This window comes from Manis javanica, chromosome 3 (assembly GCF_040802235.1).
Source record: "Manis javanica isolate MJ-LG chromosome 3, MJ_LKY, whole genome shotgun sequence".
NCBI classification, from domain to species: Eukaryota; Metazoa; Chordata; class Mammalia; order Pholidota; family Manidae; genus Manis; species Manis javanica.
Genome location: NC_133158.1, coordinates 135,205,143 through 135,222,643, shown reverse-complemented (window position 1 = coordinate 135,222,643; position 17,501 = coordinate 135,205,143). Strand labels below are relative to the sequence as shown.

Below are 17,501 nucleotides of genomic sequence, written 5' to 3'. Positions count from 1 at the left end.
GCCCCCCTCACCTGCTCAGGGACCTCATGCTCTGCACCAATCCCTTCCCTGCTATGCTGCTGTCTCCCTTCTTGCCATAGCTGCTGCCCCTGTCATTGCTTTCCTGGTGTCACGATGGTTTGTCCTAGCCACCCTTCTGCCTGACTCCAGCAGTCACTGCTCTGCCTCTCGGAGCCTCCGGCTCTTTGGTTCCATTGTCACCAACAGATTCTGTTTAATGAAGCATCTCCCTCTCTTTACAGAAATGCAACACCAGGTACCTGGTAGGTTGGCCGGGAAGGTGAGGTGAGGGGTGCTGCCAAGGAGAGCACACAGCACTATCCCTGCACACCAGTGCCCATCCGGTATCATGGGGGGAATTCCTTGCTCATCAGGTACCCCCAGAGGGCTAAGGAGCAGTATGACCGAATTACAGAGTGACCTGATGATCCTCACAAAATGTCCCAGTTACATAAGGATCTTCATCTCTGGGCCAGCTTCAACCGACCAACTAGCCAGCCAGCCAGCCAGCCAGCCGTCCAACCATCCATCCATCCATCCCTCCACCCATCCATTGTTCAGTGAATATAAATCACTGATAAACATACATAAGGCAGGCTGTTCCAAGAACTGAGAATACAGCTGGTACAAGACAAACAAGGCCTCCAGGCCCTTAGAAGCTTATTTTCCGGTAAAGTGAAATAGACAATAAACAAGTGTACAAACAGAATGATTTTACAGAGTGGTAAGTGTTCCTGAATAAACTAAAGTGGCACAGAGAGCAAGGGAAGGGAGAAGCCCATACTTTGAATCAGGCTTAGGGAAGGCCTCTGGGAGGAGGAGGAGACATTTAAACAAATGCCTCACCAAGAAGGGTCCGACACACCAAGATCCTGGGAAATAGCCCCAGGCAGGGGACTGGCTGTGCAGTCCTGAAGGCCTGAAGGAACTTTGCCTGTTCAGAATGATGACACATCTTGAGTGAGAGGGAGCATGGCTTGGGTGGGGTAGGAGAGGCCAACAGGAACAAAGCACAAAAAGGCTCTTAGGCAAGGTGTGGAGTGGAGGGGGAAAGCAGCGGGGTCAGAGGCTCTGCTGGGAAGGCCCCTCTGGCTGCTCCCTGCTGGTGGACTGCAGACAGAATGCTATGGCAGGAGAGAGGAGCACGTCATGCATCAGGTGACACTGTGCACAGGGGAGAGGGGACAGATTCAGGGTGTATTTTTAGTATAGGGACAACATGATTGCCTTAGGAACATATTCTAAAGACTTTCAGCAGTCCCCTGCACCATGCTTTGTAGCGGCTTCATCACTTACCTTGCAAAGAACCTAAGGCAGAGACTGTCCAAACTTAGGTTCGTGCGGCTGTTGTAACATTTCACCACCAATTTAGTGGCTGAAAACAACACAAATGTGTCACCTTACAGCTCTGGAGGTCGGAAGTCTGAAATGGGTCTCAGGAGGCTAAAATCAAGGTATCAGTAGGGTTGGAGCGCTGGTTCCTGGAGGCTCTGGGGAGAATCGGTTGCCAGCTTTTAGAGGCCGCCTACATTCCTCCATCCTCAAAGCTGGCACTTGCACTAACCCAGTGCCTGCTTCCACTGCAGTCAGCTCTCCTCCCCTGACTATCCTACCTCCTACTGTCATTTATAAGGACCCTGGTGATTGCATCAGCCCCGCCGGGATAATCCCAGATCCTTTCCTACCCTGAGATTCTTAACTTTTACACCTTTGCCCAGTTCCTTTTGTCACATAGGGGAACACATTCACGGGGTCTTGGGATTAGAATGGCACAACTTTGAGGGGCCACTGTTCTGCCTACCACACTCTTCAAAGATTATTTTCCCTTGCTGCTTTGTTAATTGTCACATTTTACCGTATCTAAAGCGTTGACATTCTTTCAGTTAGTTGTTCATTCCTCCCTACCTCCCTTCCTTTATTCAACAACCATTTTCTGCACACCTACTATGTTCTGAGCACTCTGTCAGGGATTGTGGGGAGACAACTATGTATCCAGACTCTACCCTCAAGGAGTTTACAGTTGGCTTTCCTGAACAGCCTTGTCACTGGTCCAGTTAACATAAGGTGGCTGTTGGGATAGGGTGCTGCACATGAGGCAGGCACCTCAGGAGGCAGGTACACGTTACGTCAACTGATTCACTAACAGTGAAGAGTGGGGGCCAAGACTGAAGACCTAGTTTTCAGGAAATGTAAGCCTCACTCTCCCTGAGTGGGCGCTGCTGCCACGGTGGCTTCTCACGGGCTCACTCAAGGGCTGACTGGGAGTAGCCACCATCTCTGACCTCTCTCTCCACCTCTCCAAGTGCAGCTTTCTGGAAAACATCTGAGCCATTTCTTGGGCACATGTTCCCACAAACCAATCTCAGGAAATGCTTGACAAACACTTGCCCCCCACCCCGCCAAGACTCCTTATCTCTTAGAGATACATACTGAAATATTTATAGATGAAATGATACTAAGTCTGGAATTTGCTTCTGAACAAAACATGTGGGAGAAAGTGGGAGGGTATAGATGGGACAGGCCTAGCTGTGAGTTAATGATTGTTGAAGCTGAGTGATGGGAACATGGGGGTTCATCATACTATTCCATTTTTATGCATGTTTAAAATTTTCCACAATAAAAAAAGTTGAGGCAAAAAAGCCCCCATATTTCACCTTATGTCATTGAAACAAACTTAACATTTGGATATATTTTACTCTCTAAATAATTGCCTAGATTTACAAAATAAATGCAGGCATATGAATATTTGACAAGTCATTTTTAATAGTCACTGGAGTCACAACAGGGAAGAGGAAGTGTTAGATATCTGGCCTGCTGCTTGTCTTGAAGCAGTAATGGTCCTGTTCTCCAGGGAAGAAACACATAAAACTCTGGAACATTATTCCAGTAATTAGATTCAAAGGGCTAAAGATACCATCTGGGAGAAGATAGTTTAACTTGATTAAGAGATAATTATAGTTCTTTATGATGGTGGTGCTGAACTGGCTTGACCTGTCTCAGGACTTTCATACATTTCATTTCCAGGCATCATATTAACATTAGAATCCCTTTGAATCATGACACTGCAGTTTTCAGTCTCAGTAAAAGTCTGAGAAAAACAACTATGAAATGGATAGACTTCTTTGGAATATCTGTACCTGCCTTTTCAGCATTCCTGTGAGGCAGCTTTGGAGCAAAGAAACTACTTGATTTTCATCTCAGACACCTGCTGTGTGACTGAGCAAATTGCATAACCTCACAAGCCTCAGTTTCTTCATCCATGAAATAGGCCTAATAATATCTACTTTGCAGAGATGTGAGGATTATGAGTAATGTATGTCAAATGGCTTTCCCAATACAGACACTTGATTAGGTAGCTTATTGCATTTATAATTGCTTATTCCTCTTTACCCTACTCCACATCTCCCAATATATGTATAGCACATAGTAAGAATGCGACAGATGTTTTTGGATTATATTAAACCTTGAGATGGTAGATAGAATTAGTGGGAGGAAGTATCCAGACCACGCCAGGGACCTCCCTTTGCAGGTCACTCTTCGTTATGAGAGTTTCTCCACTCAACTGCTTAAGCCAGAAAACAAGAACCCATTTGTGACATCTCCCTCTTCCTCTTTCTCACATCTAATCAATCATCAAATTCTATATATTCAAGTTCTCAGTTATCACTAGAATCTATCCACTTCCCTTAAATCCTACTGCTACCATATTAGTTTAAGACTGTCTTCCCTTTACCCTGGTCTAAAACAAAGTCAGTTCTCCTCATATCTGTTCTTACTCTATAATCCTCTCTTCATTGTAGCTGGAGGAATTTTTTTCTTTTTCTTTTTATTAAATTATGGATCTAATTAATTTAAAAATACAACTATTCACAAAAGTAGAGAGTATAATAAACTTCCATGTACCCATTGCAGTTTCAACAATAATTAATGAATAGCTCATTTGATTCATATGTATCTCACTCATTTTCTCCAATGTTTTTGGATTATTTGAAGCAAATTCCAGAAGTCATAGCTTTTTGGGGAGATCTTTTCATACAATCAGAATAAAAGTCTAAATCTTCACATAGCTTCCATGATCTGATCCCTGTTGATTTCTCCAACTGCAGATCACAATTTGCTCTTTCCCATCCTAAGACCCAGCCAAACCAGCCTCCCCTCAATTCCTCCAGCATTTTATGTTGTCTCTTTGGTCCTGAAGCTTTCAGGCTGGGGTCTTATCAGTTCCCAGAAAGCCTGTCCTTTCCTCTCTTTCACCCTCATTGCTGAACTTCAGCTACTCCTGCATCTGCTAGTGCCCTGCACATTGCTTCTCCAGAGGCCTCTAGGCTAAGTTTGGGTGCCCTGATCAGCTCTCAGCACCCTGTCCTTCTCCTCCTATTGTACATACATCATTTTGTAAGTAGTTAGGCAAAGTTGTGTTCTCTGGTAAAAATAAGTTGTGTAGGCATAAGAACTGTGTCTGTTTTATCCCCTGATGAGACACCCAGAACACAGCTCAACACCTTCCTTATAGGAGGCACTTGATAAATATTTATTGAATGAGGTCCCTAAGAAAGGGAAATACAGAAGCCACACCCATTCCATGTTACAAATTGCTTATAGACCAGTGTCCTAAACCTTTTATAAATACAAATGCAATGCTCAGACCTTTAATTGTAAATGTATTTTGTTATATTCAATATGACTTTTTAAAAAAGATTATGAACTGTATTGTGTTTGACACTGAGGATTCAAAAATTAATAATACATGGATCCTACCTTCAAAGAGCTGAGTTTCCTGGAAAAGGCAGTTATTTAATTATTTGAAAAACTGTAATTTCTCATATTTTATACATAATATTTAACTAGCCAGAGAATCTGTAAAGTGTCAAACAACTAAGCACAAACAATAGTCCTCTGTAAGAACAACAGCTAACACTGCTGGGGCCCTTCATTTGAGCCAGGTATGGTAAAAGCATATTTCACTTGTGATTTCATTTAACCCTTATCATACCCATTGAGATATGCTTTACTGTTCCCATTTTGTGGATTTTTTTAAACTGCCAAATCATTTAAAACTTAGGTTATTCTAAGTCCCCCAGGATTTGAAACCAGGTAGTCTGACTCCAGAGAGAGCACCCTACAGTCTATGCTGGGCCTGACAAGTACTTTGAGTACTGCTGTAAGAAAAAATAAAATAACACGCTTTGCAGTTCATCAGTGCTTGCACTTGGTGTCCGGGTTTCAGAGCTATGTGTACATACTTTCATAGGAAAAAAGTACTGGTCAAAAAACCTGCTACTGGTAAAGCCAGGTTCCTGTGGGCACATGGCACTAACCATTGAATATGGACTTTGCACCAAATCTTGCCTTTAAGGAAATATGAACTAGAAACTCTCAAGTTGTAAAACTACTGCCTGCAATGAACTTGGCTGTCTTCTCAGCCAAATTGAAAGCTCCATGCTGTTTTCTTCATTGTACAGTATATCCTGTCTCCTTATCATCTAGAGATGGGTTTTGGACAAAAGGAATTTTATTATATTTTAAAAGAGAGAAATTGTTAGGGCAAATTGCATGTCTGGGCCCTTAACCACAAAAAGAGATTTTGTAAATACACATTGGGGAATTTATAACTTTTCATTAAGGAAAATTTCCATCATAAACAAAAGTAGACTGGATAGTATAATAAAATCCCCTGTACCTACCACTCTGCTTCAAACAGTGATCAAATCATAGCCAATCTGTTTCATTTACATTGCCATCACCTACTACTTCTCTTGTTTTATTTTGAAGAAAACATTTTTGGAAATATTTTGATGCTTTGTTCAGTTGGAAAAACGTAGAATGTATGGAGTCAATAGAACAAATATACTAATGTAGAATAAATATACAAGTAAGATACTTGGGAAAACAGGAAGCACATAACGGAATAGCCTGTGTGGTTTTGACCACAGAAAAGACAGGACGACTGGCATGGATTATTGGTGGTGTTTGCACAGGCAGAAAATAATGCACCATGTGGGGACAGTTTTGATATTGGACAAGGGAATGTGTGCATGTACCTGTCAATAGTCTTGAGCATACCACCTGTGCCTCTTGTTTTTCCTCCCCAGCATGTTTCCCACCAATGAAATGAAGACACTTGTCTGTGGATCATTTGCCTCCCTGTCTGGCCTAAGCCCTTTGCTGCCTGAAAGGACACTCAGGAGCAGCACTGTCCAGTCAAAATGTAACGTGAGCCACGTGTGTAATTCTACATTTTCTAGTAGCCACATGTAAAAAGAAGAAACAAATAAAATTAATTTTAATATATTTCATTTAACCTAATATATATAAAATATTACCATTCCAAAACAGTATCAATATAAAAAATTATTATTGAGATAGTTTGCATTTTCTCTTTTGTAGTATGTCTTTGACATATAGTATGTATTTTATAGTCAGAGCACATCTCATTTTGGACTACCAATATTTTAATAGCCATGTGTGACTAGTGGCTATGGCCTAAGCAGCTCTAGAGAGCCCAGGGTAGGGGAGTCAACAGCTGTTTTGCAATTTACTTGAAAAGAGGGCTACTAAAGATATCTGGTAAAAGTTGAAGTACAGTGTGTATATGCTGGGCTTCTCCAGGATATCTGAAATGAATAAGAGAAAACAATAAAAAACTTAGACAAGTCCATCTAAAAACAAGGAAATAACTACCACCGTCAAAACCCAGACTACGAGGAAGTGTGGCTCTTCAGATCTTGAGCAAGTTTATAGAGAGCCGTAAGTTATTTTAGCAGTTCCCGAAAGGTTCTTCACTTACACATATGGTAAAGTGCACAGCCCTGGATAGTCTAATCCTAGTTCTGTTCTTTACAAGTGTTTGGGTTGGATAAGTTATGTCATCTCTCTGTGCCTCAGGTCCCTCATTAGTAGAATAGGGAACATAAAATCTAGGATGGCTGTAAAGATTAAATGAGGTATTATACGTAACACAGTTAGAACCATGACGGGCCCATCTTTACCTCTCCATAATGTTAACCATTAAAAACAAAAACAAAACCAACCCAACAGCAATGGAATTTTGGGTAGACTGAGAGGAAAGTGGGAACTGAGGAAAGTGGGACTGATGATAAAACTGAATTCATAAGTCCTCTTTGTTTTATCTGGCATCTGAGTTCTGACTTAATGAAGTGGCTTGGAGGTGGGAGGGAGAAGAGAGAAGAAACCCAGCGTGGCTTTGTAGGTGCTGACCATGACCCAGTAAGCACAGTTAGACACCAAGTCACTAGACAAAAGACCTGTTATCTGAGAACTGTTACAGTTGCTCACAACAAATGCCTATTGAACAGCCTGCTCACCTGGGGGGAAATTGTCCCTTAAGAAAAACAGATAACTTCGAAAGAGCAGTCTCAGGCAGCATTTTCATTTTGAGGTTGCCGAGAGGATAGCTCCTCACTAACCCTCTCCAAAAGGCAGACCCAGAAATAACTGTTCACATACAGAGATGAGTGGAGATGAGTCAAACACAGAAAGAATGTAACTTAAGTCATATGCAGAGCACAACTAAAATAAAAATAGACAAATATAGAAGAATATTTAATAAAAATACTTCACTCTCAAAGAATTTTTTTTAAAAACCTATGATTCGTTGCAAAAGAACCTGAGGAGGAGATCAGAGAGATCAGAGAGAAAGATGAAGTAAAATGGCATCAACCAGGAAAGAAATGGAAATGAAAACCACAAGGGAAGCAGCAAGAAGTAGAGATCTGAAAAAAGAATCAATGACTTGGAAGTCAGGCTTGAGAAAACTTAAAAGGCAGAGGTAAAGACAAGACAATGATTTGAACTGATAGATCTGAGGAGAGAGGACTCTGAATATATTATGCCCATCAACCCTTCTTGGAAAACTTGCAAAATCTAGATAATCAAAAGATAGTTCAAGATAATTTAAGAATGGGAAAGACATTGCCTTAGTGGATTGTTGGTGAGCAATGAATCCATTTAAATATCAAACTGAGGTAAGCAATAACAAGAATTATTACAGAACAGAATGAGTTGCAGTGTTGGCATAGCCAATGTAAACAATCAATCAGGTGGTCTAGGAGGGCAAGCTGGGCGTCTGGGCACAGATGCACAAGTAGTGGGGTCTTGGTTGGAGCTGCTACCGATGTATGGTTTAGCCTTTTTCCTGTCTGCAGAGGTGCACCAGGCTCTCTGGTCTGTCTAATGATTCTGTGAGCATCCCTTTTAAAAAAGTATTTTTCTGGTTAAAATAGCTAGAGTGGACTCTCTTGTTTGTCATTAAGACTCTGACTGATAAATGCTTCAAATAAAGAAATTTTAAAAAGATAGGGCGTGTATCTGGCCTATGGTAACCTTTCCAAAATTTGCGTGAGTGTGAGGGGAAACCGATGCTCATACTCAGTTGGCAGGAATGTTGTTCCAACTTTTTGAAAGAGTATTTTAGCAGTGTTGATTAAGATTTTAAACATAAAACCCTATGACCCAGAAATTGTTCTTCTGGGAACTTATCTTACATATTTAAACACTTTAATTAATTCAACAAGTATTTACGAAACCCCCTGCTAGGTGCTGGAGGTGCTGCAATAAACAAAACAAACGAATCCCTACTCTCAAAAATAAAAATCCTTGCCTTCCTGGAGCTCACACTCTGGGGTGGGAGAGGGGAGGGAAAACAGACAGTAAAGAAGGTAAACACTTAAAAGACAGAGTATAGTGGAAGGTGAAAAGTGCTAACAGGAAAGGAGAAAGCAAGGAAGTATCAAGCACTCTGTAATTTGAGCCCATTGGTTGGGGAAGACTCTCATGCATGTAAAGACCTGAATGAGATGAAGGATTAGGACATATGATATTTGGAAGAAGAGAGTTCCAAAAAAGAAGAGACAGCATGTGCAAAAGACCTGAGGCAGAAGTGTATCTGGCACCATAAAACACAAATAGCAAGCAAGCTGGCATGGCTGGAGCAGACAGTGAAGTATGGAAGGAGATGGTTCAGAGAGGTACTGGCAGTTGGAGCAGACAGCATAGCTTTAGAGGCCATTGAAAGGACTTCGGTTTCTTACTCGGAATGAGACAGAAGCCACTGGACAATTTTGAGCAGAGAGGGATAGACCTACATTTTAACATGACTATTCCAGGTGCTGCATTACAAATGAGTTGAATGAGGTCAAGGGCAAATACAGGGAGCCATTCAGGAGCTACTCCAGTAATACAGTCAAGGTATGAATGGTGGCCTGGACCTGGGAGTCAGCAGTAGAGTGGGGAGAGGTGGTCAGTTTACACGAATGAGCAAAAGTGCAGGGACGAAGATGTACAAGGCAATATTTATAACAGAGAAACTAGAAACAACCTGAGTGTCCATTAATAGAAGGCAGGTTAAATAAATTATGGTACATCTTTTTTATAACTTGAAAACTTACGTAGTGATTGAAAGCAGGTATTGTTTTTTAAATTAAAAATCTAAGTGAATGATACTTATTTTTAATGATATTCAGTTTCAGCATACAGAGATATATTGTAGTTTCAACAAAAGCATGTTTTTGGACCATTTTTGTTTGGCAAACCTAGAAGCACTGAACTTAGAGTTTATTTTAAAAAGAGAGTCAAACAAATATGCACTTGTGCCTGTTATACTACTGTATCAGTAATTCATGACTGGCCACTACAAAGCACATGCTTCTATTCTTTTCCTTTGAAAAAATTTTGGTACAACAGATAGAGTCTAGGAAAGGAGGAAAACAAGATGCTAGGCAAGTGATGGTTTTTACTGGACCTTGAAGTCTGACTTTACTGGTACAAAGCATCTGAGATCTGAACAGGCAAAAAAGATTTGTCTCAGGGGTGAAACTGGAAAGTGGATATGATTTGGAATCTACATATTGGCCAGGTGTCCATTTGGTGGAGGCTAAAAGCTGTAGTCCTTCACAACTCACCTTACCTCTGCCCTTCTTTAGCATTTCCCCTCTGACCTTCCCCGGTGGGATCAAGCCTCTCAGTTTCTCTAGCAGCTGCACTTAATTTCTATCGTGGTTCGATTCTTACTGCAACCTAGGGCAGGCGTTTACTTAAAATTCCTGCAAGGCCAGTCCAAGCTTTCCAGGAGGTAAAGGTAAATAAGAATAATCTCAATTATCATTTACTAATAGCTCACCATTTGCTAGGCACTGTGCCTAGAGTTTTTATGACAATTTTAAACTTTATGATACATAATCTATTTAACAAAATTTCCCAAGGTGACTGGTTAAATAAATAGAGGGGTGGCAACTCACACTCGGATTGCTTCATGCCAAAACTCACCCTCTTTCTGCTTTAACACTTTTTATTAGGTAGGGTTGGCTAGATTGATTTTTGAGGATTTTCTTTGCAAAGAATGGTGTAGCCATCAGGGTTACATTCAGCTGTGTGTAACAAACCATGACCAAGAGTGCTTTACACAAGAAAGAAGATTGTTTTTCTCATGTGATAAAACTGGACCTGGGCAGTTTGCAGTAGAAGCTGCTCTCTGTGTTCCCTTGTGTGCTGCCCTGAGGTCATAAAATGGCTGCTCTTCCTCCAACCTCACAGCAATTTCACAACTGGAAGGAAACAGAACTGGAAAAGAGACCGAGACTCCATCAGGAAAGAAAAAAACCTTCTCAGGAGTCTTTAGGCAACTCCCTCCTATGCTCATTGGCTAGAACAGAGTCAATCATATGACTCCCAGCAAGGTCTTCCAGGAAGGTGAACACTGCCTGCCTGAACAAAATCTGGATTCTTTTAGAAAGGAAGACAGGGGAGTGGATATTGACGAGGCATTAAGCAGTGCCTGCCCCATTAAGGAATATATGACAAATCAAGGATGTTGGGGGGAGGAACAGTTCTTCAGAAGTGCAATAGGATCAAGAATCCACTTCATTCTGGGCTCTGGGCACCACTGTTGATGAATTTTGCTCCAAGAGAGGCCAGGAAATGTGGTCTTTGTTCCAAGCAGCCCTGGGCTCAGCTTCAATTCTGTTGTTACGGAAGGAAAGAATAGATAGTGGGAACAACCAGGGTCTCTGCCACAGTCCCTCTACTAAGCCCTGAAACATGGATCCTCCTTGGGAAGGAGTCTGGTGTACAGAACCGTATGTTCTGGAATCTTTTCTAGACAGGAAGGGTCTGAGGGCAGTTGTTGACCCAGACTTTGGGAATGGGGGGAAAGCAGTGGGCATTTGGGGATACTTGCGGCTGCTGGGAGCATTTGAAGACAAATTCAGCCTCCAGGATTGGCCTGCAAGGAGGCATTAAGAATGCAGGCTTGTTCTTCAGAGTGACCTCCTCCCAGCCCTGTCACTTAGCAAGGCACCCCACTCCTCCCCGTTTTCCTCTTCTGTAAAGGGTAGTAGTAACTCTACCTTACAGGGCTGGTGTGAGCCCAGTCTGAAATGATGCATATCCAGCTCCTGTTTCATATTATATGCTCCCTAGGTGTGTAGCTCCGGGGAAAGCGGTGTTCCCAGCCTGGGGCAAATAAACCAATGTGACCGAAATCAGTCTAAGGAAAGGCTGCATTGGGAGAAACACATTCATTGTTCATGACAAGCGAGACCTGGCTCCTTTCTCCCCGTGTCTCCCCAGGTCCAGGAGCTGCTCTCCCCTCTCCACCCACCCCTTCTAGGAGAAACTCCACGGGCAGATCCCGGGCAACTGACAGGTGCCAGACCAAATAAGCAACAGAGGTGAGGAGAGAACAGCCTCTCTCCACTTCTGGTCCCAGAGGCTGCGGGAAGAAACATCTATTGATACGTAAACAGACTAAGGCCAGTCAGGAGATTCTGGAAATACTACAATTTACCCGACAGATGGCAGCTGTTAAGTTCTGTTAGGAGTATGCTCTGGCCCCCACACTCCCAGCTCTCAGCCCACATCCTCACATTCTCTCCTTGGCTGTATTGACTGCCTTGCCATTCTTCTCTCAGACCTTGCACACTCTGTCCCACTTTTTGCCCACGGTGGAATCTTGGCTGAAACACTTCACATCCTGGTGAATCCTGTGGTCCCTCGTAACTCAGCTTACCTCTCCCATTCTTCAACATTTCCCCTCTGACCTCCCGGGTTGCGTTAAGTCTTTCCTCAGTTTCTGTAGAAGCTACACTTTAACTTCTATCGTGGTTCAGTTCTTACTGTAACCCAGGATGGGCGTTTACTTAGAGTTCCTTGCAAGGCTAGTCCAAGCTTTCCGGGAGGTAAAGAAAGGGGCCAAGCCACTCCCCCTGTTCAAGGCATGAAAAGGAAGAGGATATTGTGCCGTATTTTAAATATTTAAATGACTGGCAAGTCGTGGATGCTCAAAAATATTTGTTGAATATATATAACAAATTAGCACTGTTGATGCAAAAAAGACAATGCAATATAAGTGTGCTATTTGCAGATTTTTAGTTAAAAACGTGAATTACAGTGCACTACAGACGGCTGCTTAGCAGCATACACATTTCAAGTTCTGCCACCTGTGCGTGTCCTCATCTGGAGATAACTGCCAATGGCCCCTTTCCCAGACTGCTGGGGAGACGGGAGCTCCTTGTGCTGGGGTGGGCTCGAGGCCTGGCACGTAGGGGGTCTCACTGAGCGCCCGCGGCTCCAGCGCCCGCTCCCCCACCCGGACCGCACCCCTGTGGGGTCCGACTGGCGGCCTCCGTTTGCATCTCGCACCCCCGCCGGCAGGCAGCGCCCTCCGGCCCGTCTCCCGCCGGGGTCGCGACGGGGCTTGCGCTGTCAAAGGCTGCGCGGCGCCGGCGCGGACGCCCGCACTTCCTGGTCGCCCTGGGCGGGGAGGGTGGGGGGCCATGCCGGCCTCCTGGTCTTGCCCTGGGAATGCGCAGGGCGGGGCCGAGGCGGGCGGGCGCGCCGGCCTCCCGCCCCTCCTCCGGCGGTCACCTGGGGCCGGGAGCGACAGGTGCCTGGGCGGTGTCCTCGCCGTCGTCTGGTTGGCGCCCGGCGCCGGGGATGAGCGCGAGCCGGGAGCCGCCGCGCCTCGGGTGAATGCAGGGGGCTCGCCGCCGCTCTCCCGTCCCGGGTCCGGGTGGGCAACGGCACCGCTCCGCTCGCGGCTCCCGCGCCTGGCGCTCTGCGCGTTGCGGACGGAGAGGAATTTCCCTTCCAGGGATTCAGAGGCTGGAGTTTCTCTCCTGCTTACGAGATCCCGGAGTAGGTCAGGGGTCAGTGGCTAAAAGCCACAGACGCCCCAGTCTGACCGCTCCGGCTTGGGGGTTTAGTGTGGCCTTCGAGGCTGAGGTCTGTCGTAAGGGCTGGGGACCGGGATCGGGGACCGGGGATGGAACCTTGTGGCCTGGGTGGGGCGTGTACTCACGCCCAGACACTAAGCACTCTGTTTCCAGGGAAGATAGCTTTTAAACATTATTAAACCGGCGATGTTGTAGAACGGGTGTATGTAGTTTTCACTCTCCTTTCTGGCACGCAGAACTGGGGTTTGCAGTCACGTGCGAACACGCACATGTATTCGTTGGGACGGACTTTGTTTGGATTCCTTCTTCTGGTCCTTTGGCTTTGGGGGGCAGTGTTTTGCAGGGCTGTTTGTTTTCGGGGACCGTGGCACCTTGGTTAATTTCCCAGTGACCAGCCTGAGTGGCTCAAAATTGTCTCTAGATAACCCGGGACCCCCCTCCGGAACGCGTTGGCTGAAGCTCCTTTTCTTGCCTGGCCAGGTGACCCCAGGAGGTGCCTGCAGGGCCCGCCCCAGCATTCCGGAGGCAACCACCGGGACCGGCCTGCGGAGGAAGGCCTAGCTGAGAGGAGACGTGCTGGCTTCGCCCCACCTTTTGACTCCGGTAAGGCGGGGATGGCGGGGAGACGGTGTTGATCAAACTACTGAAATAAACCCACATACATCAGCATTGCAAAGGACACGGGAATAAATGTTTGGCTCTCAGAATTGCTAATGGCCTCAGGGCAAATCGTTTTGCTTGTACTTTTCAGATTTCTGAAAAACTTTAAATTATAAAAACAACTGATTATATAAATGTTATAATTCTATAAATAATAATATATTTATACTTCTAAGACTGAGTTTGTTGTATCCCCAGAATAGAATCAGTGGGAATTGCCAGTTGGGGTCAGCCTGGCTGCTTTGACAATCACAGGTGTGGGGAACCTGTGGTTTAAAAACTGTGGTTCAATAGAAGGAGGAAGGGAGGCATACTCCTGAAAGATAAACCCACATTTCTTAGTACCATCAGTGGAACCGAACTTAATGACTGCTTTTGAGGGAAAGCCGGCCAAGTAAGTGGTATATGTGGTAGTAGGAGTGTTAGATGAACCCCTTACCCTAGAAGAAAGAAGTCGTAAAGATGCTTTAAGTCAGATTCAGTTGAAGCAGTCTAGACCTAACTGTGCCATGTGTGAGCCTGGGTTGGATCCTGATTTGATGAAGAAAACATTTTTTAAAAATTGAGTAGAGAAAGGAAATTTGTTCTTCTTATTTGATAGCATAAAGGTTGTAAATTTTGTTTAGTTACTTTTGGTAATGGTATCATGATTATGATTTCTAAAAATCCCTTATATTTTAGAAATACTGAAGTTGAAATTAGGTTGAGGATTTGCTTCAGAATAATCCCGTCTGGAGGAGAACTGCTAGGGGAGGAGTTGGGGGTAGGGGAGCTAAAGGGAGATTGGCTGTGAGTTGTTTATAGTTGAAACTGGGTGAAGGGTAGGGGGTATGGAATTCCTTCCACTGTTGCCTCTACTTGTGAATGTTTGGCATTTTCCTTTAAAAATAACACCACCACATCACCTACGGAGCTTTTGCAGAAGGTAAGTTTGGAAGGCACCGTTAGTGATTCTCGATTCAAGACCTTCCACAGACCCTCACTCTTTGTACCTTGAGGGTAAAGGCTGCCTCTCTAGGCTCAAAAAAGTCTTGTTTTTCTCTCTTCTGGGGTTGCTGCTTTATTTTTCTCAGAGGGCATAGGGTATTTGCTGACTGTGACAGAGCTGAGCAGATCAAGTTGATGCAGGTAGGTGCTACATCAGCTTTTTTTATACAGAGGGTATTAGCAACCCTGGGGTTTGAGTTGTCTCCAGGTGAACAGATTGTATAAAATACATTAGCAATTTCTCTGAACTGTCCAAATCCTTTCCAAGTTATACTCATCAAAAAACAGAGCTCAGAGTAGTGAACATATCCACTTAGAATTTGTGTAAACATCTGGAAGTATTGTATACATCCATAAAAAGTGTGCATTATAAAACAAATCCCAAGGTGAGTGCATATCTACTTATTACCTGAAAGGGATCTTATCTGTGTGTGCTGCCTTTTTCATGTCCTTACCTTGTTGCCTCTAACATCATGACGTGTAAATATTTAGCAAAGAATTGGCTCCTAGAAAATTCTGCCAGTTTTTCTTTCCAAGAACCCTGCTTTAAGAAGGAGGGACATGGGAGTAATATCTATATATTCATCCTGTTTGCTCATTTTCCTCCTCGGAATTTCTCATATAATCCCTACTCATTCTATCATGCTTGATTATAGTAATTTGGAAAAGTGATGATTGTATGAGGGAGCTACGGAGGTTCAATAGGAGGAGGAAGGGAGGCATACTCCTGAAAGATAAACCCACACTTCTTAGTAGCATCAGTGGAACTGAACTTAATGACTGCTTTTGAGGGAAAGCCGGCCAAGTAAGTGGTATATGTGATAGTAGGAGTGTGAGATGAACCCCTTAGCCTAGACCTCACCTGTGTCGTTTCATTAGTGTGAAAGAAGTTGTAAAGTTGCTTTAAGTCAGATTCAGTTGAAGCAGGACCATCACAGGTCCCAGGCTTGTCGCAGTGTACAGGAAAATGAGAGCCCACACGAGTCCCCGTCCTGCTGGAGAATCCCATAGCGAACTCTCGCTGGCTCTGAATTGCAGTTGTTTGGCTGTGGTTCAATGTTCTTTGTGTGTAGAAAAGAAGTATGCAACTGTTAAGAGGCTTTGTTTTCAAGCTCAGTTATCTAAAACAAGAGCATGATGAAAGAAAGGAAACTTGCTGTGCTCTTCAGTGACCAGGCAGTGCCCTAATGTTTACTTTCCTCTGTGTGGATGGTAGAATTGGACTCAGGAGAGCTGACTGCTAATAGCCATTTAAAGGAATTACCACAACTGTGCCTCCATCTTCTTCTCCCCACATCGCGTTATTGGAGGGTAGGAACACATTAGAAAAGCAAATTACTGCTGTGCTGGCCTAGAAAAGAGAGGAGAGGATGTTTGCACGTCAATTATATTCTAATTTGTGGGCACTCTCCTTTCATCTGTGTCACCTCATCCCACCCTGTGAGCTGGAGCGGTGGTGCTGGGGGACACACACACACACACACACACACACACACACACATTGTCATTCTCACAAATCTTTCCAAGTTGGGTATTATCAACCTGTTTTGCAGATGAAATTGTAGCTAAGAGAGTTTATTTAAACAGTTCACTCGAGGTCTTGCAGCTAGTAAAAGTAGAGCCAGGATTCAAACTCAAATCTGCTGGATCTTACAGTTTACATTATTTCCAGCTTCTGTGCTGTCCACACCACCTTTAGCAGACAGCAGAGCTCCACGTCCAGTTGCTAGCTAGTTAGTCCAGGCAGGCTGTCTGTTTCCCACACTCAGGTACCCTGGTTGCTGGCTGGAGACAAGGACCACATCCAGTTAACAGTGAGGTTTTAGCAGGCCAATGTAGAGTTAAAAAGAAAACTGAGCCAATGTTAAAAATTGGGAGATTTCAAATATTGTGTCCCCCAGAATTCCAAGCGGCAGTCCTGGAGCAGCATTCTCTGGAGAAGGGGAGTGAGCTGCAGTTCTGCCTGGACTCCTCCACTTGCCAAGGCGTCCCCCATCCTGGAGGCAGGGCTCCATCACACTTACACTGTTGGTTCTCTTACAAGCTGCAGTGAAGAAAAGGAATGCCCCCCAAATCCCAAACCGTTCCCTCTGTGTGGACAGGAAGAGGGTCCTGTGCACCGTGGGGGCTCCCCAGTATGTGCTGTGAGGATAGGGCACTGAGAAGCCCTCCTTCTTTCAGCCTGGTGTGGGGAGCCAAATGAATACTGAGTGTGCGTTGGCTCTCTATAGCTGCCCTGAGGGCTCCCAGGACACGCAAGGATGCTTCTCACTCTCCTCTGCCCACCCCTGTCCTGCTAACGACAAGGCTGCTCCCCCGCTCTGCACAGGCACAGCCTCTTCAGCCAGCCCTGAAAGGGCAAGGTGCACAGGGCCCAGACGCCAGCGTTTGCAAGGTTTCTGTGAGGCAAGGCCAAGGATGGCCTAATTTCCTCATCTTGAAATGTTCGTTTACTGGTCAGGGAACAGATGTTCTCACCTCCAGCTAGATCTGGAGTTTCATTACTGTTGGCCTTCTGTTTAGAGCTTTGTGTCCTTCCCTTGAATGCTGAGTGTTCACAGCTGTGTATGTGTGCTTGGTGTGGTGTGGCGTGGTTTGGGGGAGGAAGAGAAAATATCACAAATGGAACTTTCTGGGGTGGTTTTGAGAAAATGTCAGGTGCTA

The 17,501-nt window shown here is 44.5% G+C and overlaps 1 protein-coding gene and 1 long non-coding RNA gene across 3 annotated transcripts in view; one reads left to right on the top strand and one right to left on the bottom strand.

Moving 5' to 3' along the window:
• Positions 1-6,277: 6,277 nt before the first annotated feature.
• Positions 6,278-12,160, bottom strand: LOC108393647 (uncharacterized). Its single transcript, XR_001852293.3, has 3 exons — positions 12,026-12,160; positions 11,364-11,469; positions 6,278-6,614 (listed from the first exon to the last, which is right to left on the bottom strand). It is a non-coding gene; the product is annotated as an uncharacterized lncRNA (long non-coding RNA).
• Positions 12,161-12,834: 674 nt separating this feature from the next.
• GPR160 (G protein-coupled receptor 160) overlaps positions 12,835-17,501 on the top strand; it is a 30,565-nt gene continuing 25,898 nt past the window's right edge. Inside the window, exons 1-2 of one of the 2 annotated variants that reach the window (XM_037003068.2) lie at positions 12,835-12,983; positions 13,671-13,793. The gene's annotated coding sequence lies outside the window, so the exon portion shown is untranslated. Of the gene's footprint in view, positions 12,984-13,611; positions 13,794-17,501 lie in introns of both variants that reach the window. The other variant, XM_073232102.1, reaches the window with a different exon arrangement.